Genomic DNA, 25,954 nt, shown 5'->3' with positions numbered 1-25,954 from the left:
AACGCACAGCAGCCCCAACCTTTCACCAGGACATTACTGGATTAATCCTTTCCAAGAAAAGATTAATTAACTCACTTCTGACTGCAAAGAGCAAGAAGTTCTCTAATTTCAGTTGGGACCTTAAAGGATCTGCAAGCACAGAAGAATATCCCCGGTGACCACAGCACACACCAGCGGCTCTGTGCGTGTGTGTGTCATTGGGGGGTTTAGGGGTTGGGTGCTTGCTAGTTAGCGATAATCTGCTTGATGATGAAGATCCCCCAGTGCTCAGGGGACCTGACGGGGGGGCTGCGCTACTGCCTTACACCAATGCAATCACGACTGTCGCTTGCCGTTTAGCCAGCAGCGCTCACAAACCCTCTCACATTCCCTCTCCCTCTCCCTCTCTCTCTCCCTCTCTCTCTCTCTCTCTCTCTCTCTCTCCACACACACACACTTCCTCTCTCCCTATCTGATGCACACACACAGACAAGCTTCTTTCTCTCACTTCACCACTCACTCCCTCGTTCGCGATCCGTTCGGTTCAGGCGTGGGGCTCAAACTGTACGCAGAGAGCGGGATAATGAAAGAAAGGCACCAAAGAGGAAAGCAGGGTGAGAGAGGGAAATAAAAGAGGAGTAAAAGCAGCAAAGGAAAAGAGTCTGCTCTTGCAAAAAAGGTGGGAGGACAGTTTGATTCAGTGATCATTTGGAATAAACTGGCTACGTCTCTGCTCTAAAGTGTCCCATTAAAGGTGAGTGCGTCTTCTCTTTCTGCCTGTAGGTATTTCACATGTAGCCTAGTTTTCACCCTCGTAGAATAGAAACTGATTTCAAGCAACTCCAATGTTACTTGGTTTGTGCAGTACATTGTATAGCTTGTTGACAGAGCTTTACATAGCAGTAGGTGCTTTATAAGCCTATGTTATTGGTATCATTCCCTCTCGAACACAGTTGAGACACTTCTTTTTAACATTGGGTCAAGCCGGTTGAAATGTGGTTCAGCTGTGCCCTTGACAATGTTTCAACCAAAAGGAGTTGCGAGAAACAGGACTGCTGTTCAAGTCCGAGGACCGCAGATACTTAAGCAGTTGTGCGTCTCTTTGGCTTTTTGTCATGGCTTGTGGAATGAAACAAGAATCCAGTTAGTGGTCAATTAAAGCAGATTCACATGTCAGACAACACTTCACTCTGAATGTGCTGACCCCATTTGTAGGTCTGACCCGTGAGTTAATTTGCATATGAAAGGCTATGTAGCTTTTTCAGCTCTGTGTTGGAGAGGGTTCAACGCTGATTATCGCACCGTGGAATTGTTTATTGTTCATTAAAAAAGGATGCCCATTAGCCGATGCCGCAGCAGTCAGCAACTCTTCCTGGGGTCCACACTAACACACAATACATACACATTACATCACAGACAATGTGGCATGTCAAGTGGTTTTGGCAAGTTGATTAAAGTGTGCGTAAACAAGCCACCAAACTACAAATCTTATAACCCCATTTAATTTTCATATATATAGGATTGTAGTAAAAATGTGAATTAGATAAATGAATAGTCTATTTTGCATAGAAATGACAGCCTCAAGGACAACCAGTTTGCATGGAACAGTTAGTGTGTACACAGTGCAGTGCTGATACAACTGCTTTCAGCAGAAAGCAATAGCACACAGGGTCTGATGGCTCAATCACAGGCTTTGGATTACTCCTTTTGTTTGCACACATTATTTCAGCAACATTATTAGTGGGAAAGACCATTCAAGTGGTGTGGAAGGGATTAAAGAGAACAATCCGAGAGGATATCAAAGAGGCTTGACAGAATGTGATTTGCTGAGAAACATGGGATCACAGATGCAACCTTGCCCCCATTCTAAAGTAGCAGATGCTCATTTTGAATGAGTCAGAGAGGAAATAAAAGGACACAAAATATATAAATGTACCCTGGAGCAACGCGGAGGTAAATCTGCATTGAAGTTATGCATTTGATTGTTACTACAGCAGTCCCACTTGAAGTTGATATATGAGCAACTTTGCATCTCTTCAAATCATCCAAGGCTAAGTTATCTCGAGTACCGTGTTGCATCGAATGCATCAAGAGTCTGAGCAACTGGCAGCCACATGGACAGAGACATACATAATCCAATGACTAACGTCACTTTAAAGACTTTTGATGTATGTGCATTGCTTATATTACACCAGAAAGATTGGAGAATACTCACTTACCATTCTCAGTATGTGTGTAACATTATTTCAGTATGACTAAAAGAGAGGTCTTGTGAATTCCAGCACAGGTTGTCAATCCCATCTTCATTTACAGATTAGATGAAAAAAGAAATAAATAAAAACTCTAGCTTTCCACTACTTTAAGCACATCTAATGTAACTCACTTTAGTGTCAGAGGCACGGACTCTTATCAGCATTCAGCTGAAAACACCTGCTTTGGAATAATCAAATTACGCTCCAAGGAGTCCACTTCCAGAGGAAAAGAGGAGACGGACCCTTTGAGAACACAGAGGCTACTGTGCAGAAAATGAGCATTCAGCGCATGCAGCCACCAACCACTCAGGTATTATAAATGCATTAGGGGGGATAAATGAAGGAACACACAATAAACTTGTGGTATATGAAGTGATGATAGTGACACCACCAGGATCAGGTGCAAATTGTGACAACAAATCCAGTGGCAGAGTGAAGTGGAAGACAGGGTTGACTAAGTGTTTATAACAGAAACATTGTCAAGTTTCTATAGTTTCTAGTTCTTGAAAGATGAAACTTCGGTATGCGGTAGGATGATGCCGCGTATTGTACCATATTGAATAGGGTTACATGAGATCACCTTGTTTCACACTGTGCCACACTGCATTCTATTTACACAGATTGAAGTCTCAATTCTTGCTGGCCAATGAAATCATTTGAGCGTGTGCAGTTTCTAACAAACTGGTTTTATTATATCACTCTGCAATCAAGTTTGATTAGTTTTTTTGTATTCATGCTTGAGTTAACTCAAGACATCTGGAGCCCAAATCAAAGATATTACCACCTTGGTACAATGGACAATATTTTTTTTTTAACGAGCCCATACATTATTTTGCATTAAGCGATGATGTATAGTTCACCATCATATATTGGTTCATTTTTGCGTTTTTCATGTAGGACCAGAAGAAACCTAAAACAGCTAAAGCGGAATTTGTTGTATTATGAATTACCTTCATGGTCTATATGATATGCATCTGCCACAGCAAGAACACTGATCAGGGTGAATGTAAAGTCCTCCTATGCCTTTTTTTCTACTCTGGCTGAGTCCATGTAACTTTAATGGAAAGACTGAGTGCTTTGCGTTAACTCAAAGCACGTGTCCAATAAGCTGTCATCATATCTGTGCATCCGCTGCACTGTTTGATTAGGGTAAACTGTTATTTATGGATGGTCCGCAGCCTTTGGCGTAAGCAGAACTACAGTGATCAGTCATCCGGATATGCCACCTATCACTGCATTTTCAAGTAAGTGTCCATCAAGAGCCTCGGGCTTAAATGGGATCAATACTTGAGATTTTTTGGAGTCTTAAGAATCTCTTTACCCTGGGCTATTCAATCTCTGCCCCCACTCAATGGACTCATTTTAACATCATTAGGCTCCAAATCAGGTGTGCCTGTGTGTGCCTGTGTGTGTGCATTAAAGTGTGTCTGCCTGTGTGCATTTCTGTAGCACCATAAGATGTAATAAGCCAATTGTCAGAAACTTGCTTGCACAGTTTAAATCATTTGAATGCTAATCAGAGAGTGGATTCGGTTGTTCTGTCTGCAGTCTCAAGGCCAATCTCAGATGAAACTATTGTACTCGTATGAACGTGCTTTGTGTCAGGCAGCAATTTCTCCCACAGCGAGCTACACTCTGCCAAGACCCCTGCAGACCTCTAAGACAGGGCTCTCCCCGGCTCTCAGACAATCATCAGCAAGAGTCCTAAACATCTCAAATTAAAGTCTTGCGGTGATGAATGACTCTCAAACTCCAGGAGATATTGTGCACGCTTCTGCTCTGAATGATGGGCATCTCCTCTTCACTACACTTAGCGAGTATTTATATAGATTTGTCTCCGTTCATTTGTCAGCTTTTTGGACATCCTGTTTCATCCTCCCTGTGGTAGGAACACTCTGCAGAGGTAAAACCTCAGTTTCTGCAGCCTACTGACTCTGAGGCTTTTTCTGGAAAGCAAACATATATACCCTTCCCTGTGGTATACTCATGTTGTTTGAAGCAGTGGAGAATAAAGAAGTAGGAAGGATGCAGTTACCTGAAGATATCATCTTATATCGAGGACAAAACTGTTCTACCCTATGATCATACGAAACAGTGAGCTCAGCTATGGTGTGTGCTATGTGAGATAAAAGTGAGGCGACTGTGCCAAGTTTGAACATTGATTATTACTCATATCCGAACACCGCTGTGGCTTATCTTAGAATGACCACAGTAGGAGAGGTCAAGGAAAATGACAACAGCTTTTTTAAAACTTCACTGATATTATTAAGCTGCTTTTCTAAGCTTTTACAATTCCACTTGAATGGATTTCAATACACAACCATTTCCTTTGAAGATATTTCGGAGAAAGTCCAAAGAGAGATCAGTTGTCTCTCATTTTGTTAGAATACTTTGTTTATGAACTTCCGTTCATACATGATTTGAAAACTGCAGAGCAAGGTCTTAAAATAACCCCAAAAGACCCTGGGGCCATTCTGCCGTTGAATACGTTTGTGCCATCCCTTTGAGAAATCCACCACTGATTCTCAGCCAACACTGGGCAGAACTGGTTGTGGTCATGAAAATCACTGGAGGCCATGCACAGGCACATGTACAAGTGGATGATGGAGAGTGTTTCTTTGCCAATGCCTTTATACTACTATTCATAAAGTTATTCTTTGTTGTGTCTCCATATTTGGCAAGCACTGAATACAGGTCTTCATTTCTTGCCAGTATCAGAAAGACAGGCAATTAACAGGTTATATATATCAATATATATATATATATATATATATATAAAATCCCCATCCTTTGCATTTGTGATGAAATGTGTTCTAACTGACACATTTAATCAACAGGACCATCCAAACAATAAACAGTCATCTCTGGCTGGCCTCTGCTTTATAACCTTAAACACAACCTCCTCAGCCCCCAATGGCAACTTGGGAAAGATTTCCTGTCACACAGGTGAATGACTATTAGTTTACTGACCCTACAGGTAAAGGGAGATTGTAATGATTTCTAGAGAGGGTGCTAGGGGGCATTTCATTATAGGGACTGAGCAGAGCTGTAGCCCTCCTGCAGTGTGAGGTAAAAATTGATATGGAATACACCATTCTGGTGAATTGATTAAATCTTGCAGATGACTCAAAAAGCTATCAGCATACCTTCTTTAAAGATAATGGCTTTGAGGTATCAATACAATTCATACATGTTTATTATTATTTGAGTTGGGGTGAAAAAATATCCACAGGGAATCCTTCGTACCGTGGCAATCTGTCAGTTTTCTGTTTGTTATGATAAGATGACCAATAAGATGCAGTACTATTTATGGATGTTGGCATTAGGGCTCTAACTGCCTATTATTTTGAAGATCAAGTCATCCGTTTAGTCTCCAAGGCCTTGTTCAGACTGCCAGTCCAAATCGGGTTTTTTACAATATACAGATTGATTTTAGAATGTCTGGAGAGCAAAACAAAAGTTTGATCCAAACCACATTTGAAGGTGGTTTGAAATGTGATTCCAATCAGATTTCTATGGATGTGTCTCAGTCTGGACCGCTGACTGCTCAAAATTAATTTAATAGATTCTTTTGAGTCACTCGCAACGCGATAAACAACAATGTCCAATCCAGAGTGATGTAAGTGCTGAGCGGGAATCCATGCTGCTACTAGCAGAGCGTTATGAGAACAACATGGAGGAGAACTACTGTCCTTCGACCAATTGTCTGCTGGCCCCTTTGGGGGTTGGCAAAATAACGGACCTCTATTTCACATGCTTTCGCGTTGGAAAGCCCTGTCACCAGCATAGCTACGTGGTTACTGATGCCTGCGTGATTACCGCAGCAACCCATGCAGATCGGTTGATGCAAATCGGACACAAATCCAATCTGATCACTTGCAAAACAGCGGTGTGGACAGTCTGCCTTAAAGAATTGATTTGATAAACAAGTCGGATTTACCTGCAGTTTGTATGTAGCCTAAAAAAAACAAGATGGCATCTTAACATGTAGTTTTGACCAACCAACATCCCAAACCCAGAGTAACTCATATTTACACTGAATTAAAAAAAAGTGAGAACCGGCTCATTTTCATATTTGAAAATCTGGAACCAGTAAATGTGACATGCTTGATAAATGGCAATTAATAGATTATGAAAATATGTTTTTAAGTGTTTTTAACACTGCATTTAGGTGAACAAGTTAAATAAAAATGGCAGGTCATTATTTTAATAAATTCATTGATTTTATCTGATGATTAAACAACAAAACACTGCACAGCAGTCATAAAAAAATCACAGAGACTAAAAGCACAAGTCCAAAAGCTTATTGACGATCCCAATACATGACATTGGCATAGTAAGGTAAGGTTCAACAGTCAGCAGTCTAAAACATCTGAAGTAAAAAAGCAATGGTTGTGTTGCCCACATGTAAGAAATCTCAAGCTAGTATATGTCACAACAGTGTTTCCCTTTTCCCCTTTTCAAGAAGCCTCAGCAATTAATTCTGCCCTATACTGTATGCCACATACAATTTTCACTTTTATTCAGCCACGTCAAAACTCATCTTTATTTTATTAAAAGAAAATGTGCTCCTTAAATCACATCATTTCCCAGTGCAGCAGATACCACCGTCCTGTGAAGCACCTCTCACAGAGTATAACATAACATTTCACATTTTGCTTAACACACTTGAGCAAGTTACCCTCCCCAGCATATAGACTCTTGTAAATGCAACCAGTGCAGTATAAATGCTTTAGTCTATTCCCCATGTTTTCAGTAGTACTACCACAGTATCTATCACTAAATTCATGTATCAAAAAGTCTTGAATACTGCCGTGCATACTGTGGAAGGTAACCTATTCTATGAACATTTTAGGATGAAGGAAAACACAAAACTACAGTTGTGACTACAAACTGATGTAACAAACCATATACACAAGATATACACGTTAGAAAACTGCTTTGTATGATTTACAATATCTGAGGTGCAATTCCAAGTCTGTGTGCAAAAATGGAAGTCACTCCTTGTATCTCTTCCTCGAATCGTTATCATGGTAGAGAGGGAAATTACATCATAACTTACTGGAGTAGAACAGAGGCTGAGCTAGCAGTTTGATATGGGAGGATTGGAGCTAATGGCAAAACTCAGTTGCACTTATCCATGAAATATCAGCCTGCTGATTTATATTCTTATTATCATGTTCTGAGCATATACTACAGTTAGGCTGCAAGTTATGTTAACCACTGCTATACAGTGTATGATGGAGGTTCCACTTTGTAACCACAGCTACATTTAAGTCTGTTAAACATGCCATGGAACTTCACAATAATGAAGTATGACTTTTGTAGTAAATTGTATTCAACTTTTATGAAAGCTGAAATGTGACACAAACCTCTTTGAGCGATGGACAGCAGGGAGAGTATGCTCATGGTGTTCAGGTTTTATATACTCAGCAAAAAAAAGAAACGTCCTGTCACTTTCAACTGCTTTCATATTTTAAGCAAACTTAACATATGCAAATATTTGCCTGAACATTAAAAGATTTAACAACTAAGACATACACTGAACAATTTTCACAGACATGTGACTAACAGAAATGGAATAATGTGTCCCTGAACAAAGGGGGGGGGGGGTCAAAATCAAAAGTAGCCCTCAGTATCTGGTGTGGCCACCAGCTGCATTAAGTACTGCAGTACATCTCCTCCTCATGTACTGCACCAGACTGGCCAGTTCTTGCAGTTGTTGTTGCCATCCTGTACCTGTCCCGCAGGTGTGATATTCGGATGTACCGATCCTATGCAGGTGTTGTTACACGTGGTCTGCCACTGCGAGGACGATCAGCTGTGCGTGCTGTCTTAGGTGTCTCACAGTAGGGACATTGCAATGTATTGCCCTGGCTACATCTGCTGTCCTCATGCCTCCTTGCACCATGCCTAAAGGCCCAGACACACAGAGCCGATAATCGTCTCATAAGAATTTAATTATTAGAATAAATCTGTGTTGTATCTGTGTCTTTAATTTGTGACTTGTGAAACACAAGTCACAAATTACAAAATGCCTCAGAATACACCGATGAGACGAGACGTAATACATCTCCATAATAGCAGGCGACGCTAATCTGTATTGTCGCCCAAAAATGAAAACCGGCAGCTGATTGGACGAACGCGTCACGTGAGTCTTATTTGTCCAGAAATTCAAAGACAGACTTGTTCAGAATACGATCTCATATTGTACCAAAATTCACAAATCAAGTCACAAATGAATGCAGAGTGATTTGTATCCGCAAATGTGTATCTGTGTCTGTGCATCTAATTTGTAACTCGTATTTCATCATTTGTAAATGAACTTAGTATTTTTCAATGTAAACATACGTGTAAATCTCCTTCTATGTGTTTGGGTACTTTTGAGACTGTTTTTCCGCGCCGTTTGTGGTCAGAAGATATTCGTGTCTCTGCTGACGATCCCAACAGTCTCCAGTAGAACTCTTATGGATGCCAACTGCTGTTAAACTACATGAAGAAGCCTTGTCAAATGTTTCATGTTTCCATAGACATTATAGAATCGACTTGACGTTCCTCCAGGTGAGTTGATATTATTAGGACTTTGTCGTCAGATAAATTACATTTATGTTTTCAGCATCATTGTTGCAGTGCATTTACAATTTGCTTTGTGTTGTTATGGTGGCAGTGACAGTTCGCTACTTTTTAGAGCGTGCTAACGGCAAATAGCGATGCTAACTTAGCTCGTTAAAGTGAGGAATTTGCAGTCTGAAATATAAAGCGCTGCTTAAACTGTTAGTGGGCCCAGATGTAAAGCTAGTGAATATATTTGGTAGGCGTATCATATGAAACTAGATGATCTAAGGAATCAATCGATGATGTTGTAAGTTAAACTATAAAGAATTCAAATTTAACATTTGCTCGACATATTGTAACCATGTTTATTAATACAGTAATTGCCACACACTGGGTTAAATACATGCTTCTCCTGTAAGACAAAACGTATGTGCAGTTGTACACTCCGACAAAAAATGAGTTTAATCACTGACTGCCATGTTTTACAGATCTGACTGATCAGATGCTCTCCTGAACACCTGTTTGACGAGGTTTACCTGGACCCACAATACTCTCCTCAAAGTATGAAGGTATTGTGGGACAGGTGCCATACTTCTGCCAAGTGATGGTCTGAAGACAACACAGCAGCATCAGGAAAGATTCAGTATCCACAGGATGACTTCTGTGACCTGAGAGCCTACATTACCAGCTGACACATCCTCAGTAGAAAAGAAATCCTTTAGACTGGCGGAGGACATGATCTGGACAGTTATCTGCTACTCTGTGCATTATGTATACGCACTTTATATTTCCCTTTCATTGACTATGAATAAAGTGCTTTATTTCTAAGCAGGGTTTGGTCATTTTTAAATTTAGTAGTAAGGATCCTTAAGTGTTATATAACATGTTTTTTCACAAAGACTGTAATTGCACTGTTTATACAGGTGATACGTCTGATTCAATGCAAGTAGAAGGGTCAAACACCAAGTCCATTTAACATCCTGACTATACAAATGTAATCCTTTAAGACAGGTAATAGTGACAGTAAGCAACACAAAACATTTAACAGTTAAACTGTATTGTTTTGACAGATGACAATATTAATAAAACGAAAGTATTTTGAAAAGGGTATTAAATCTAATCTGCAGCTTGAAAAACATTTCACAGCATCAATATAATGGAAGGATAAAAACTTCAAGTGAAAATTTATTAGTTACTTTGTGAAACAAGAGTCCCTTTCACACAGCCTGATCAATGTTTATGGACACAGTATAGTCCTTACAGTAGCAGTTGATACTTTAGTTACTGAGCAGTTGAGAAGTATGACACCTGTCGAGCAATAACTTCCTCCTGATGGTTTCTCATACTTAGAGGAGAGTCTGGTGGGTCCAAGTACACCTCATCAGTGGTCAGTCAGATCAGTAAAACACGGCAGATTCAGTGTTAGATTGAACTAGGCTATCATTTTTTATAACGGTGTACAACTGCACATACATTTAGTCTTGAATAAAGGAGTGTAGTGAAGATAATGGGTAGACGCTTAGTCTAGGTGCTAGTTCTGGGTTTCCAACCAGGTTCACTCAGGTATGTCGGCCAGAACACCACTTAAGGACAAATATTCCAGAGGATGAAATGAAGAGCTGAGAGATGGTTCTTATTCGGTTTATTTCTTCCTCTTTCTTGTTTGAGTTTGAGTGTGTGTGGTTCCTATACATAGAGAAACATAATACAAATGAATAAAGGAAACATACTGTATGTATACACTCATTCCGCCTTAAGCAGTAATATACATACCAAACATAATATAAACAATAGTTGGAATATGGCTATATATCTCAAACTCCAATAATGTAAACAGAGAAAAGGATTCTCAGACATATTCACCCATCTGTTAAGTTACCTCTAATGTAGAAGACACTTCCTGTTATCTATGATACGCTTTAAAGCCTCCAACTAACAAAACGGCTGGATGCTTTTATTCAGAAAACATTATTTAACACCACTTACTTCTTATTTTGCTCAACCACAAAGTACTGAACAATCCTAACAACAAGTAGTAAAAGTATAAACATGTTTAAACACGATGTTACATGTTTAGACCTGACGTACCGAGTCGGGTGAGCCGAAGCTCGAAACTGGCATGTACGAACCTGGATATGATTAGCACAATGGTCATGTAGCGTAGCAACCCCTCACTCTCATCCACATCAAATAGCAGAAATAACAGCTGTTTTAACAAAGAAATACAATATCACGATGCATCAGATATACTTACTATTCTGATTTACGCATACTCTGAAGACAAGTTGGCGCTCACAACTACAATAAAACTGACCGACTAACTCTATCATACTGTTTATTAACTGTCACGTCAGCTATAACATACCAACCAGAACACACTTTGGCTACCCTGTTACCAGCAATGAATAAACGGGAGTAAACGTGAAACATAAAACATAATATGATCAACTGTACTAAATAATAGCAACACTAACATAACTTTGCGCTTAATAATATTTCAGACTGCCATACAAAGACCAAGCAAGCCCATATATATTAGATATAGAATATAAGATATAGATATATTTTAGAGTGTGTTAACCATAGATATAGTTCTATATCTATGGTTAGCACACTCTAAAATGTAGCAAACTGTCACTGCCGCCATAACAACATAAAGCGAATTGTAAATGCACTACAACAATGATGCTGAAAACATAAATGTAATTTATCTGACGACAAAGTCCTAATAATATCAACTCACCCGAAGGAACATCAAGTAGATTTTGCGAATGGTGTAGGCTTCTTCACAGCTTTCATTTATTTTAACAGCGGTTGGAATCCATAAGAGTTGCTTTACCGCCATCTACTGGAGACTGTTGGGATCGTCACCAGAGACACGAATATCTTCTGACCACAAACGGCGCGGAAAAACAGTCTCAAAAGTACCCACACACATAGAAGGAGATTTACACGTATGTTTACATTGAAAAATACTAAGTTCATTTACAAATGATGAAATACGAGTTACAAATTAGATGCACAGACACAGATACACATTTGCGGATACAAATCACTCTGCATTCATTTGTGACTTGATTTGTGAATTTTGGTACAATATGAGATCGTATTCTGAACAAGTCTGTCTTTGAATTTCTGGACAAATAAGACTCACGTGACGCGTTCGTCCAATCAGCTGCCGGTTTTCATTTTTGGGCGACAATACAGATTAGCGTCGCCTGCTATTATGGAGATGTATTACGTCTCGTCTCATCGGTGTATTCTGAGGCATTTTGTTGACCAACTCTGGGAGACTGATCAGTCCAACTGCCTCTTCTGCTGACGGTTGCCTCTCTGGTTGGTGTGTAAGCGGCTTAAGGCACGTTCATGCAGATTAGCAGGGACCCTGGGCGTCTTTCTTTTGGTGTTTTTCAGAGTCAGTAGAAAGGTCTCTTTACTTTCCTAAGTTTGTTATAACTGTGACCTTAATTGCCTACCGCCTGCAAGCTGTTATTGTCTTTTCGACCGTTCAACAGGTGCATGTTCATTAATTGTTTATGGTTCATTGAACAAGCATGGAAAACGTTGTTTAAACCCTTTACAATGAAGATCTCTAAAGTTATTGTGATTTTTACAAAAGTATCTTTAAAATACAGTGTCCTGAAAAAGAGGCGTTTCTTTTTTTGCTGAGTTTATGATAGTAGAGATGGCGAATCTGGTTTATCATTAGTGAAAATGTCCAAATGCAATAGGGACACACCGCAGCTAAATTTGGTGAGTTTAGCGTAAAGTGGCAAATATTGAAACAATACACCCAGGGACTTAGTATTTCAAACCAGTCAAAAACTTGCGTAGAAGCAAAACAATCTGAGCTGTTGTCTTACATGAGAACATAAGGACAAAAAAATCACTTCCCTCTGTATCCATTCATGCTTATCTTCCAACAAATGCCTTAGTGGAAAATAACATTGAGGAGACTTTTCATCTATTTCTTAGTTTACTATTCAGAAGAGTGCTGATTTAACATAAATCCCCCTTCACCTAAATCATTGCGACTCTTAAGGACATCTTTTTTTGTGTACAGGGCTTTTTACTCAACAGCTTACGATTTAAAACGGGGTCGGCCCTTATGCCTTATATAAACCATGAACCTGGGGAGTGATAAAGCATTGCACTTCCTCTATTAAATAGAATAAGAAATCATCTTGACAGACCCTAGATCTTGGCCTGGGTGAGTCTTCTTATGAGCGAGACCTCCTCAAGGTCAGCATGATGGTACTTTCCTCATTGTGTGCAGTGCCTGTGATGAATAGGACACAGTGTGAGGAAAAGAGCGAGTGAGGGCCGGTGCTGCAGGAAATTCCAGTTTCTTTCCGCTCTGTGTTGTAATTTTAAATTCAGTGGATTTGTGAGGACTGTGGTTAACTGCTCCTCAGATCTCTGCAGGGTAAATCCAGACAGCTAGCTAGACTATCTGTCCAATCTGAGTTTTCTCTCGCGCAACTATTTTTGCAGCGGCTCTGTGCGGAGTTTAGCACCGCCCATGACAATTCTGATTGGTTTAAAGAAATGCCATTAAACCAGAGTACGTTTTCCTCCCATCCCCGAATGCTATGTGGACTAGCCAGACCCTCCTTCAGCTCGCTTTGGATGAGGGTCTGGCAAAGCAAGACTATACAAACCCCAATTCCAATGAAGTTGGGACGTTGTGTAAAACATAAATAAGAACAGAATACAATGATTTGCAAATCGTTTCAACCTATATTCAATTGAATACATTAAAAAAACAAGATAAGTAATGTTCAAAGTGATCAACTATTGTTTTTTTTGCAAATATGCGCTCATTTTGAATTTCATGCCTGCAACACGTTCAAGAAAAGCTATGACAGGGGCAACAAAAGACTTGGAAAGTTGAGGAATGCTCAAAAACACCCTAACCCTTTGGAACATTCCACAGATGAACAGGTTAATTGGTCATGATTGGTTATAAAAGGAGCATCCCCAAAAGGCTCAGTCGTGGATGGGGAGAGGTTCACCACATTCTGAACAACTGCGTGAGAAAATAGTCCAATAGTTAAAGAACATTTCTCAACGTACAATTGCAAAAAATGTAGGGATTTCATCATCTAAAGTCCATAATATCATCAAAAGATTCAGAGATTCTGGAGAAATCTCTGCACTTAAGCGGCAAGGCTTTGAATGCCTGTGACCTTTTTTTGGAAATTATGGACATAATGTCCTCCGTGCCAAAGAGGAAAAGGACCATCCAGATTGTTATCAGTGCAAAGTTTAAAAGCCAGCATCCGTGATGGTATGGGGGTGTGTTAGTGCCCATGGCATTAGTAACTTACACATCAGTGAAGGCACCATTAATACTGAAAGGTACATACAGGTTTTGAAGCAACACACGCTGCCATCCCAGCAACGTCATTTTCAGGGACGTCCCTGCTAATTTTAGCAATACAATGCCAAGCCACATTCTGCACGTGTTACAACAGCGTGACTTCGTAGTAAAAGAGAGCGGTTACTAGATGGCCTGCCTGGAGACCAGACCTGTCTCCCATTGAAAATGTGTGGCGCCTTATGAAGCGCAAAATACGACAACGGAGACCCCGGACGGATGAGCAACTGAAGTCGTACATCAAGCACGAATGGGAAAGAATTCCACCTACAAAGCTTCAACAATTATTGTCCTCCCATCAGTTCCCAAACGCCTATTGAGTGTTGATAAAAGAAAAGGTGATGTAACACAGTGCTAAACATGCCCCTGTTCCAGCTTTTTTGGAACGTGTTGCAGGCATCAAATTCAAAATGAGCGAAGTGAATATTTGCAAAAACACAATAAGTTTATCAGTTTAAACATTACATATCTTGTCTTTGTAGTGTATTCAATTGAATATAGGTAGAAAAGGATTTGCAAATTATTCTATTCTGTTTTTATTTACATTTTACACACGTCATACCTTTACTGGAACTGTGGTTTGTATGTAAAATGCAATCTACAGCCTATTAAATTAAATGGTAGTTTGTGTTCCAATGGTATGCATCTTAGATTGCTGTCCCGAGAGAACACCCTGGCTCACGTTTTTTTGTTCAGTTTTTAGGGTAGAGAGTTGAGTACCAACACTGGACAATTCAAATAAAGCATTGCCGAAATAGAACATATTACGAGGGCAGCCTTACTATAGAGTGCAGAAATGTATTTCTAGCCTGCTTCAAAGCAAAGAAAAATAGAGAGAATGATATTTGCAAAGGAGGATTGGAATTGTAAGTCTGGATTTTGACAATCAAATGCTTTGGTCAGTGCAACAGACAAATGAAAATGTGGCAACAGCATCAAACAGTCTCTCTTGCCTTGTACAATAAGATTGGTGTAACTGGTTCCAGGTCCCCAATATGGAACTGGACAGGACCAAAAAATGGACAACACAAAAGGTTCTACGAATCTGTTTGAGTCAATGGGGTAACAGCTTCTAGTCGTGTTTTTGTTGTTGGCCATGATACCATAGTAGTATTGAATGTTGGATATGAAACTTGTAACGTGAAACTAGATGACTGCTTGGGGCGCCACTTGTGTTTGTGTGACTGCATACTGGAGGCGTTAACATGCATGTGTTAGCTCATGCAGATGGAAAGAAAACATTTTCTGAAATGACATCAACCTCCCACTAAGGCATACATTAAACATGACCTTAAGTTGTGCAACTTAACTTTCAGAACTACAAGTTTCATCCTGAGACTGATCTGTATATAGGCCTATGTGTAAATATATGTATATGTAAATATTAATTATACTCAATCTATTTTAATTTATATATTTGATTACAATGCTACGTAGCATTGTAATCAAATATATAAATTAAAATAGATTGAGCTCTGTTACACTTATGCTAGTAGATCGTTGATCAGTTGTTTCTCCGTGAAGAGAGAGAGAGAGAAAATGGTGCGCAACAATCAGCTGTTTCTCCGACGGGATGGTCAACAAGTCAGCTCTTTAGATCAAATTGTGGTCACTGCTATGTATTTTCTTGTCTTTGATTTTGGTAGTAGTTTGATGTAGTTTCATTGTCCATACAACTCTGTGATTTACTTTTGTCGGGTCCGCTTCGTGGAATTGATAAGAAATGTTTTCTGTTGAGATACTGAAGCATTGACGTCGTGATATTATTGTGGTAAGCTAGTTCGGTTTTTCAGTAGACACACTGTACAGAGTTCTCGTTTTAATCACGTTTGAACTGATTCCAAACTTTGGACACTTTCTGTCGTTTTCTCCAGCCTGTCTCTTCTCTTAGCCGCTCACTATTTACGCTCTGGCATGTGTCGCCAGCAGACTGAGCAGCATCTGGTGTGCGACAAAAATAATGATCTGTGTGGAAACACCGTCCGTCAGCAATACAACGTTAGTAACATTGATTTAACGAAGCTTCGAGGCAAATCATTTTGCATCGAGGAGTTATTCAAGGAATCGTTTCAGCCCTACTGCGGATATGCCCATTTTTGACTTTATTTACAGTGTGCTGTTTAGTTTGGCAAAAAGTAAATTAGACTGCACAGATGTTCATGCATTAACCCAAGTAAGCGGCGTCCATTTGTGTCAATGCACATGTTTTTAGGGCTGGATGATGATGTCACTGTACAGATTGGTTGGTTTTTCTCCATTCTATGAAAGTGGACACAGGACCACAGGAGTGGCTATTGTTCTTACTAAACCTTCCCAGGTTCAGTTGTACTGTTCATGTGAGCATAACCATGAGTCAAAGAAGCAAAATGACAAAACTCCAAAGGCTTGGGGCTCTGAGTTTGACAGCTGTGACCTAGCCTGCTGAGTTTTACTGATGAGCACAGTTCCTGTGACTTCATTGTGTGGAGCATAAACAACAATGTGCCCAGTCACCCTTGTGCAAGCAAGGCCTCCGCCAGCCCCATATCTGATTGTCTACACAATCCACTGGACTGACAGATCTATCATCTTTCTCATATGGAGCCATAAATCACTCGGGTTACGTTTTAGGAAACATCTTAACTTTAAATTGGATAAGTTTTGGATTCGATAACTTTCAGTGACATAAGCTGCGTGGCATTATTAAAAATGTGTAAAGGGGGCCATTTCTTACATTAATTACCTGTATGTGTTGGAGGTTTGATCCAAAATGGACTGAGCACCTGCAGTAACCTGCACCTGAGTAAGGCGACAAATGTGAAAATCTAATTTTAGATCTCCTAATCTTAGAACCGAATTTTGGTGTTTGGTTAAAACCTGTGCTAAGCTATTCCCACGTATCTCTCAGTTTCTGTGGTAATTACACATTTATTTTACCTTTATTTCACCAGGAATATTCCCATTCATATTCAGAGTCTTTGTACAGCAGCATGCAAAGTTTCACATGAAAGAACAAACAATAGACTAAAAAAGTTCAAACAGCATAAAAAGAATTTGGATAAAAGAAACGAACAAAAGACCTTAAAAAAGGTGGCAAAATACATCAAACAATGAATTAGCAGTGTTCAGTTGCAGGACGCGTGCATTCAGTGGAGAGAACACTATGCTGTGAGGCTTTTAAAGAAGTTGAGAGGCAATCTGTTGTAACAATTCTGGACATATTGCATTTGATAGATTCCACAGAACGGGGATAAGTGAACAAATGAGATGCATAAACACAACTACGGATGTGCATATGTTTTACATCGCTTCAAAATGTTTAACATGACATTTTTAAGAAAGGTTATTCTTGATTTACTCTAAACCAAAATGTTGGCCATATTATCTTACTTTTTTTGTGTGCCTCCAACCAAAACTGTCTGTGAAGAAAGCAATGCTTCCTCTTTAAAAAGGTGCTGTAGGTAGGATTGCGAAGATCCAGGACTTAACCAAAAGATTTGAACATCGACAACTTCTCAGTCCCTCCCCCCCTTTCCGCTAAAGCCCAAAACGGTCTCCTAACCCCCTCCCCCCACAAGGGAGAATGAATGTGTGTGCATGAGCAGTGATTGACACGCAGTTAGACACCCCCGGCCTTGATTGGTGCATCTGAACAGGGAGCTGTGGATTTTTGCAAATCACACTACAGCCGTAATTTATTAATGACCTGCTTCATGTAGTTCTACTGGAACATAGGGTCAGTTTCAGCAAATATGACAGAAAGTTAGTTTTATAAAGCTTACCTACTGCACCCTTAGTTATGCATAACTGTCCTGATGGCTGATGCATTCTGCTGTGTGGCACATTTACTCTTAATCCATAATGCATTCACTGCAAATACACCGAAAACCATTCCGAGCTGTGTGGCTCTGTTATTTAGAAATCAAGCGAATAATTCAGGGTTAGTGATCATGGTTTAGATACGAATGTACACTGTAACCTTGGATTTGAAAAAAAAAGTTAAAAAAAAGTACATTCAGCATAAAAGTTTATGAAAACCATTTACCTCACCTCAAAGAAATAATTAAAACACTCTGCAGATGTTTTGGGTAAGTGATAAATACGTCTCCATATGGTAATGCATGTGATAGCATGACAGTAGCAGATTTAGATATACAAATCAGGCATTATAACTGTGTGACAGGAAAAAAAAAAAGATATCTGGGACATGTGACTCACTCAAACACATGGATGATCTGTTATCATGTATGAGCATGAATTATATAATTAGCAGTTGCTCTGGGGAAATCATGATTGGAGGCTTGAAGCTGCAGTGGGGGAGGGGGGGTGTATGTAACAGACAGATGATGTCTCACAGTAGCTGCTCATCAACCTTTAATCAATTTCTTCCTTTCACTTCAGAAATTCTGCATATAGATGCATGTTTTCACTTTTAAAGCGGACTCTGTTTGAGAGAGGCTAGTCATTATAGTTATTTTCCAGTATTTTATGCACACAATTTCTAGTTCAAAACACCAACCTTGTGCATGTTGGGGAAATGTATTAATGGTCTATAACACTGAATCCAACGTAATGTGATTTAAAATCCTACACTATAGAGCTCAACAGTCCCGCCCCTCCTCCGAGAGACCTTGGGTTCCGGAAATAAATTTTCCATTCATTTCTCCCATTGACGTCTGGAAAAATCGGGACATAAAGAGTTTTAGACCATGCCTTAACCAGCTACGACGTGACTTATAAGCATACAACATATAATTTCGACTGAAAAAACTAACAGAATATCCAAAAAAAGTCAAAAGGCACAAGACTGTGTACATTGTTTCATCATTGAGCGAAGGAACTACTCATCCCATAAACCACCGCGCACCACTGAATAAAGGAAGCAACGTTAGTATAGCTAACAGCTAATTTGGCTAACCGCTAGCTGAGACAGAATGTAATAACTTTAAAAGACCCTCAAATTAAATCCTGAAAATAACCGTTAAACTCTATAACAGCTGTTACGTCAGCTGTAGCCTGCTTTACCCAGTGTTTAGTTAATGTTAGAGTTAATGTTATTTTAGACTGAATCAAGCTGTCAGCTAGCGGTTAGCCGAATTAGCTGTTAGCTAAACTAACGTTAGCTTCCCAGTGGAGGCTAACGGCAGAAGTGTGGAACCGATCGTGTTTCGTGCAGTGTCGTCAATCCTCGAAACAGGATTATCATTTTGGGCATGCGTATGACGGATCATGCAGGCAGCTCCCGACAGCTCCCCCTCCTCACCAGTTCCACCAATCAGAGGCATCACTGTGGGATTGTGGGATTGTTCAGGATTGTGGGTAATGGAGTACTTATCCAAGACATCGCGAATAAAAGACATTTATCTCAAAACAAGGTTGGTGCCCCATGAACTTTTGGCATCTATATGAGCATATACAACACTGAGTCATGTCGTAGCTGGTTTTAAGTCTACCATCGACCTTACCATTACCATTTTATGGCTTATACTCCAATTTGTCAATGGAAAAATTGCATTGCATTTTCACTTACGGAACCTGCTGTGGGCGGGACCGTTGAGCTCTATAAAAATTATCAATATTACAGATTATGTATCTGTTATCTAACATTACACATGTGGAAACTGAGGTTGAAGTCAGATGAATGCAATTAACATTACTTGATACAAAAGGTGAAAAGCATTTTCCCCATTTCATCACAGTATCAGATTACCTGTGCATATTTTACAGCCTACAATAAGGGAACGCTTTGAAAAAAAACCCCGCTTTTTAGAATAGTTTTGTATATTCAATTCAGCCCACAGAAGTATGGATAAACAACTATTTTCTAGGGGAAAGATTTTCCTCTTTTTGAAAAGGTACTCACATTAACCTGCTCCAGTTTGAATACATGGCAATAGCTTTTCAAAGTTTACTTGCAAACTGGAACAGAATAATGCAAAAGAGAAAAAAATGCAAGTATGTGAAGATATTTATAAGCCTTTTATAGCCATTGTCAGCATTAGACACCATCTATTCAATATTTCAATACAGCTTGCACAGAATAAAGTACAAATGGAGAGAGAGTGAGTGAGAAAGCTCCTCCCTGTGGGACTTTTAGGGCCAGTATTGTTGCCACACAGACCAAAGATATTGCATACTATCTGGAATAAGAACAATCCTGCCTACAACTCAGCTTAGTACAGTATGAAAGAGGTGTTTCCATTTCTAAAATGAAATAGAAGGGCTTTTCTAAAATAAAATATAAAATCATAAATTCAGCAGTCAATATATTTCATTGTTAAACGTAGGAATTTCTATTGTCAGGCATGTCAGCAATGATTTATTTTTTAAAGAGTGGCTTTCGCCACTAAACCGCGCATGCACACACACACACACACACACGCGCACGCACACGCGCGCACGCACACACACACCTCCTGTATTGTGGGAAAAAAAGGTTCTATTTTGTTGCCATCAGTGTGCATCATATAACCCTTGTGTACCATCCTTAAATCTTCGTTACCGCGATTTTGTATGCTATACCATCATGCACCATTGACCCAGTGAGACAGACAGCCATTGCAGAAAAGACTAATTATTGATCTAGGATATTGCTTTCTCATTAGTCCCTCTCCCTCTGGCCTTGTGCGTGATAACGGTTTGATTAAGGCAGTTATGTCACTCGGGAGCCTGAAAGAGCCCACCTTTTAATATTACCTGGCTGACTGATTATGCCAGCACTGCTTGAGGCTAATAATGTCGAACGGCGATGCTTGATTAGGAATGCTGATCGGCCCTCTGTGACAAAGTAGCCTTCAGAATTCACAACTATTAATCAATAAACTATGCAAATACATTTTCATAAATGCCACAAACTGACCCATTTTAATTCCGACGTAGGCTGTGTTGGTAGCACGGTATGCAATAAATGTTATTGCAGCAGCCTTTCAAATCTTACAAGATATATATTTTTCTGACCCGCACCGAGAAGTACAGGAAAAGCGGCAGTGCTCTCCAGTGAAATAAAGAGACAATCATACCTTCAAAAATGCTTTGATTTGACACTCAGGCAATAGTGCTTGTGTCATTTTAATTAAGTGCTGAAAAACACTGTGCTTAAGTAGCTTTCTGAATGCCTTGGCGGTCAGACCACTCCACTTCCGTAGCGAGGCTCAGTTGAGGGTCCATTAGATTATCGGTGATTTGAGATGGGGGCTTGACAGCCTGAAAAGGGAATCTCAGGAATGGAGAGCGCGGTGGCAGTCAAACTGTGTTCAGAAATAGAAAGCTCTAAATGGGATGGGTTATCAAACAATAAATAAAAAAGGCGACTGCAATAGCTTGTTATTTACTTACAAAATCTGTTTTCATTGTCAGACAGGCATTAAGACTTATACACTCCAGTGTGCTGAATATAAAAAGAATATAAAAAAAGTCCCTTTTAATTGAAAGCGCATCACCCTTGCCTGTCCTAATGCTTTCAGTCAGCTTTGTGCCTCATATTGTTTTCAGTAATCACAGTCAGATGACAGCAGGCAGTGGAAGTGGCAAATAAATGAGATCACCGACGGTTAAAACGATAATCCCATAGAACATCCACCTCAAAGTCACTGATGCTCAAAGCGGCTCGTCTCCCATTCATACAAAAAGGTATCACAGGTTAAAATGGACCTTTTTTTTTGGCGGCACTTATCTGAGAGCAATCCCGCAGTACGGAGTGCATTGCTGAAAACATCAATAGCTTGCGGTGCCGATTGCTAAAGGGGAGGATGAGATTCCATGAGGCGTATCGTTTATAGTGCATACTGTGGTCACTGAGGGCTGCCTAAGGCAAAATCCTAAAACACATTATCTTCCGTTTGCATTCTTTTGATCTGCATTAATTAGATAATTATTACACTAAATTCATAGTGTGCAATGTGCATAACGACGCATTAGTTTGGGTCGATTTGATTGGACCACTGACTTTATATTGCTCGCAAAGTCGGTATAAAGTGATGAAAATGGAAATGAGGAAATGTTTACTTCCTTGTTTGTCAGTCCTCTTAACACTGCACACTGCATACTCCTCTTCACTCTCAGACATATACAGACATGCACGCACATGTTCACAGATGCACACGTCGATGAACGTGACCGTTATGGCAACACACACACACACACACACACACACACACACACACACACACACACACACACACACACAAACACACACGGAAAACAGACACTCATTAACATAACCAATGTGATGATCATAGCTATACATCAGCGAGTTCCAACCCTAATGCTTTTTGAGTCTATCTTTGCCCTGATAATGAGGCTCAACTTAATGTGACTCTGTGTGCCTAATAATCCATAACACCATGAAAAATATTTGCTTTTGTCTCTCTCTTTCCCGTTTTATTTTGCAGCACAGTTGAGCAGAAAATGTACTACATGTTGGAGAAAATGAAGGAGACAGTAAGAGCAAGGTTAAATAAAATAGAGCAAGTATAGGAGGAGTTGAGGTTGACTGGAGGCCAAGGCATGGTAACCGGCCTAAGGTTGATTCACTCCCTCCCCACCCTTGACAGGGACTGGAGACCAGAGAGTTCAACTGCATCATTTTAGGTTCACCGACTTGGCAAAACCTACAGTTTAATGAAATTAGGTCCAGAGTGCTTTGTCGGGAGGTTTCATTTCAAGGACATAACTCCAATAAAAAGGAGAAATCCGCTCGGTTCGTTTACTGATATGATATATTCAAGCTTCCACCTCATGTTTTTGCATTTATTTTTCCATTTAAAAAAATAAAAAAGCGCCCTGTCTGTCGAAGGGTTCTCTGCATCCAGATGAGATGCAGCACACATCAGTAAATAGTATAGTAAGTAGATAGACAAATCACATTTGTGCTCTTTAAGTCTAAGTGTAGTGGCCTAATGAAAAACCTTCATTATATCATGTGCTTCACCTGTGATTCTCCTCTGTTCATGTCTCAGGAAATGACATGACTCTTATGCTGTGTTCACACCAAGGTGAAATAAAATTTGCGTTGTGCCAGTCGCTTGAGTTTGATCCCCAGGATCAAATTAAATAGCGTCATGTCTGGATTAATAATCATCACCTGGCGGAGCAAAAAAGCACGGTAATGTTTTACTGCCTTCTCCGGGAAGTTGACGTTACGTGTGATGTCTGCCACTTTCAGCGCGACTTGAAAGTACAGATTGTGCAGAATTTTGATTGTTTCTAAACCGAAATTAACAATACAAAAAATTCAATGTATATAAAGAAATTAGGACCGTACCCAAATTAGATTCGGCTGTTCAATACAAACAAACTATTTTCTTTTCAAGTAGACTAGCCAGCAAACTCAGCAAACAAAGACTCATGGGGCAGCCCTGAAAGAAATATGTGAAACCTTACCGTTTTTAGAATGAAAAGAAATGTACGGTGTTTAAAACAAATAGTATAAATAATATGTGCAATGCATTGCCCTCGGTAGAATCTTCAAGCTAGACGAATAAGTAGACAGCCTTTCTGGTAAATAAGACAAAAGAAGTAAGAATGTCATCAAAATGTGAGAAGGAAAGTAGGGCTGATTAATAGCAGCAGACAGCTAAAAAAACCCACAACAAAGCAAAAAGCAACACAGCAGCTGCACAATGCACCCCGCACTTATAGTGAAAACAACAAGCCAGTCCTCTGGCAATTTCCAAATGTGAAGCCCTTTGAAAACCCTTCTCTAACACAACTGACATGCAAATATCCGACTACTCTTGCAAGAGGGACTTATTCTTCCTGAGGTAAACTGCTTTTAAATAGATTCGAAATCTTACACATCGTCTGAAAGTACCAAATGCCTTCTGTTCATGTTTACAGTAAGTACGGAATTAGTTTACAGTGTCAATCAAATCAGTATTTCTTTTAAAAATAAGAAATTACACAGCTGGGCAACTCTTGAGTAGACTCTTTGAATCTAAAATTCAGGTGAAACCAAACCGATAAATTCTAATTATATTACCTGTAAATAGCACCATTACCTGCATGTGACATTGTATACTTTAAGAATTGTGCTCATAGTACATGGGGAATGTCGCCAAAATGATCCTTAGTGTACCAAAGTAATGGCATCACATCGACATCCATTTAGAAATGTATCTGTACTCCATGGAATATTGACACTAAAACAGATGTGCTTAATGGTGTGTGATGCTAACATTTTAATGTGCAATGCACCCATTCCAGTGTGTTAGCTATAGTCTATTTACCTACAGAAAGGTTGTTTTTAGGTCGTGACACACCAACCAGACGGCCGACCCTCGGCAGAAAAGGCAGTTGGACTGATCAGTCTCCCAGAGTTGGTCAAAAAAGTGCCTCGGAACACACCAAAGCGACGAGACGTAATACGTCTCCACAATAGCAGGAGGCCAATCGTCGCCCAAAAATGAAAACCAGCAGCTGATTGGACAAACGCGTCACGTGGGTCTGGTTTCTCCGGAAATTCAAAGCCAGACTGTCATGGCGTCTTGTTCAAAATACGATCTCATATTTTACTAAAATAGTTTCTGAAAACATTTTAAGCGAGAAATAGGCCAAGCAGTTACTGAATCTGTCTTAATTTCAGATCGACAAAGGTCAGTTTAAAAGATTTTCATCAGATTTTGAGAGACTTCAGTCACACTCATCCCGCTCCTCGTTTCCGGGTTAGCACTCTACCAATCAGATGGGTCATTTGAGTCTGACTGCCGGCAGTGCCCGCCTTCCGTTTCAACATGTGAAATCGGCCAAAATGAAGACCGACGGCCCCTCGGACGGATGACGGGACGGAACACACCGAACAGACTCGAGTCACTGACCTCGCCAGACTGTCAGACGGCCGATTATCGGCTTGGTGTGTCTCAATTCAATTCAATTTTATTTATAGTATCAAATTATAACAAGAGTTATCTCAAGATACTTTACAGATAGAGTAGGTCTAGACCACACTGTATAATATACAAGGACCCAACAATTTTAGTAATTCCCCCAAGAGCATGCATTTGGTGCGACAGTGGCGAGGAAAAACTCCTTTTAGGAAGAAACCTGGGACAGATCCAGGCTCTTGGTAGGTGGTGTCTGAAGGTGCCGGTTGGGGGTCTCGGGCTTAACTGCAAAATAGAACTCCCCTAATTTCCATAATACAGTCATCTGCAAATGCTTTTTCATCAGAGTAGGCAGACAGGTGTAAATCATTACTGATCTTAAGACATACATTCCTCATGTCTGGCTCCTGTGATCACACTGTTCCCTATGACACAGTCCAAATGAGAGAGGGCACACTTTGGGAAGGGTAGAAATATTGATTTGCAGACTCAAGTTGCATTTATTTTCTATCCACATTGCAACCTTCACTCATAATCTAAAATCTGTCAACACTTTTGAAGAAAATACATTTCTAAACTCACATAATTAGAGCAAGACTAGCCAAGCTGCATATTTCTGGCTAGAATTGGCCTTTTATCGCTCATCAGCAAGTCATCAAGCAATCAGATTAAATCTGAACTTCACCCAGGCTGCAGCTATTTAAAAACCGCCTGTTAAACCTGCATACTATATTTTCAATAAACTGGCGTGTTATATGTATTGACTGTTCATTAATGCCTATAATGTATCCCAGAGCTCTCTGTGCCATGGAAGAGGTGCTTTGTGCCACCTCTGCCTTGAAGATTTTTATCATTTACAATGGGTCTTCGTTTAATGACCCGACTATTAATTAGCATTACATAGGGCAAGCAACAGGAGCACTCAGATGACCTGATGGGTTTAAAAAACCAAACAAGGTAAACACAATACTCTAAAAATCCGTATTTGG

The 25,954-nt window shown here is 39.9% G+C and overlaps 1 protein-coding gene across 1 annotated transcript in view; it reads left to right on the top strand.

The window, feature by feature from the left end:
• The first annotated feature begins 468 nt into the window (after positions 1-468).
• LOC144537398 (cadherin-12-like) overlaps positions 469-25,954 on the top strand; it is a 102,947-nt gene continuing 77,461 nt past the window's right edge. Inside the window, exon 1 of the mRNA XM_078281090.1 lies at positions 469-733. The gene's annotated coding sequence lies outside the window, so the exon portion shown is untranslated. The remainder of the gene's footprint in view (positions 734-25,954) is intronic.

Source organism: Sander vitreus, chromosome 22 (genome assembly GCF_031162955.1).
Source record: "Sander vitreus isolate 19-12246 chromosome 22, sanVit1, whole genome shotgun sequence".
In the NCBI taxonomy this organism is placed as follows: domain Eukaryota; kingdom Metazoa; phylum Chordata; class Actinopteri; order Perciformes; family Percidae; genus Sander; species Sander vitreus.
Note: the sequence above shows the minus strand (reverse complement) of the source record. Positions and strands in the feature narration are given on the sequence as shown.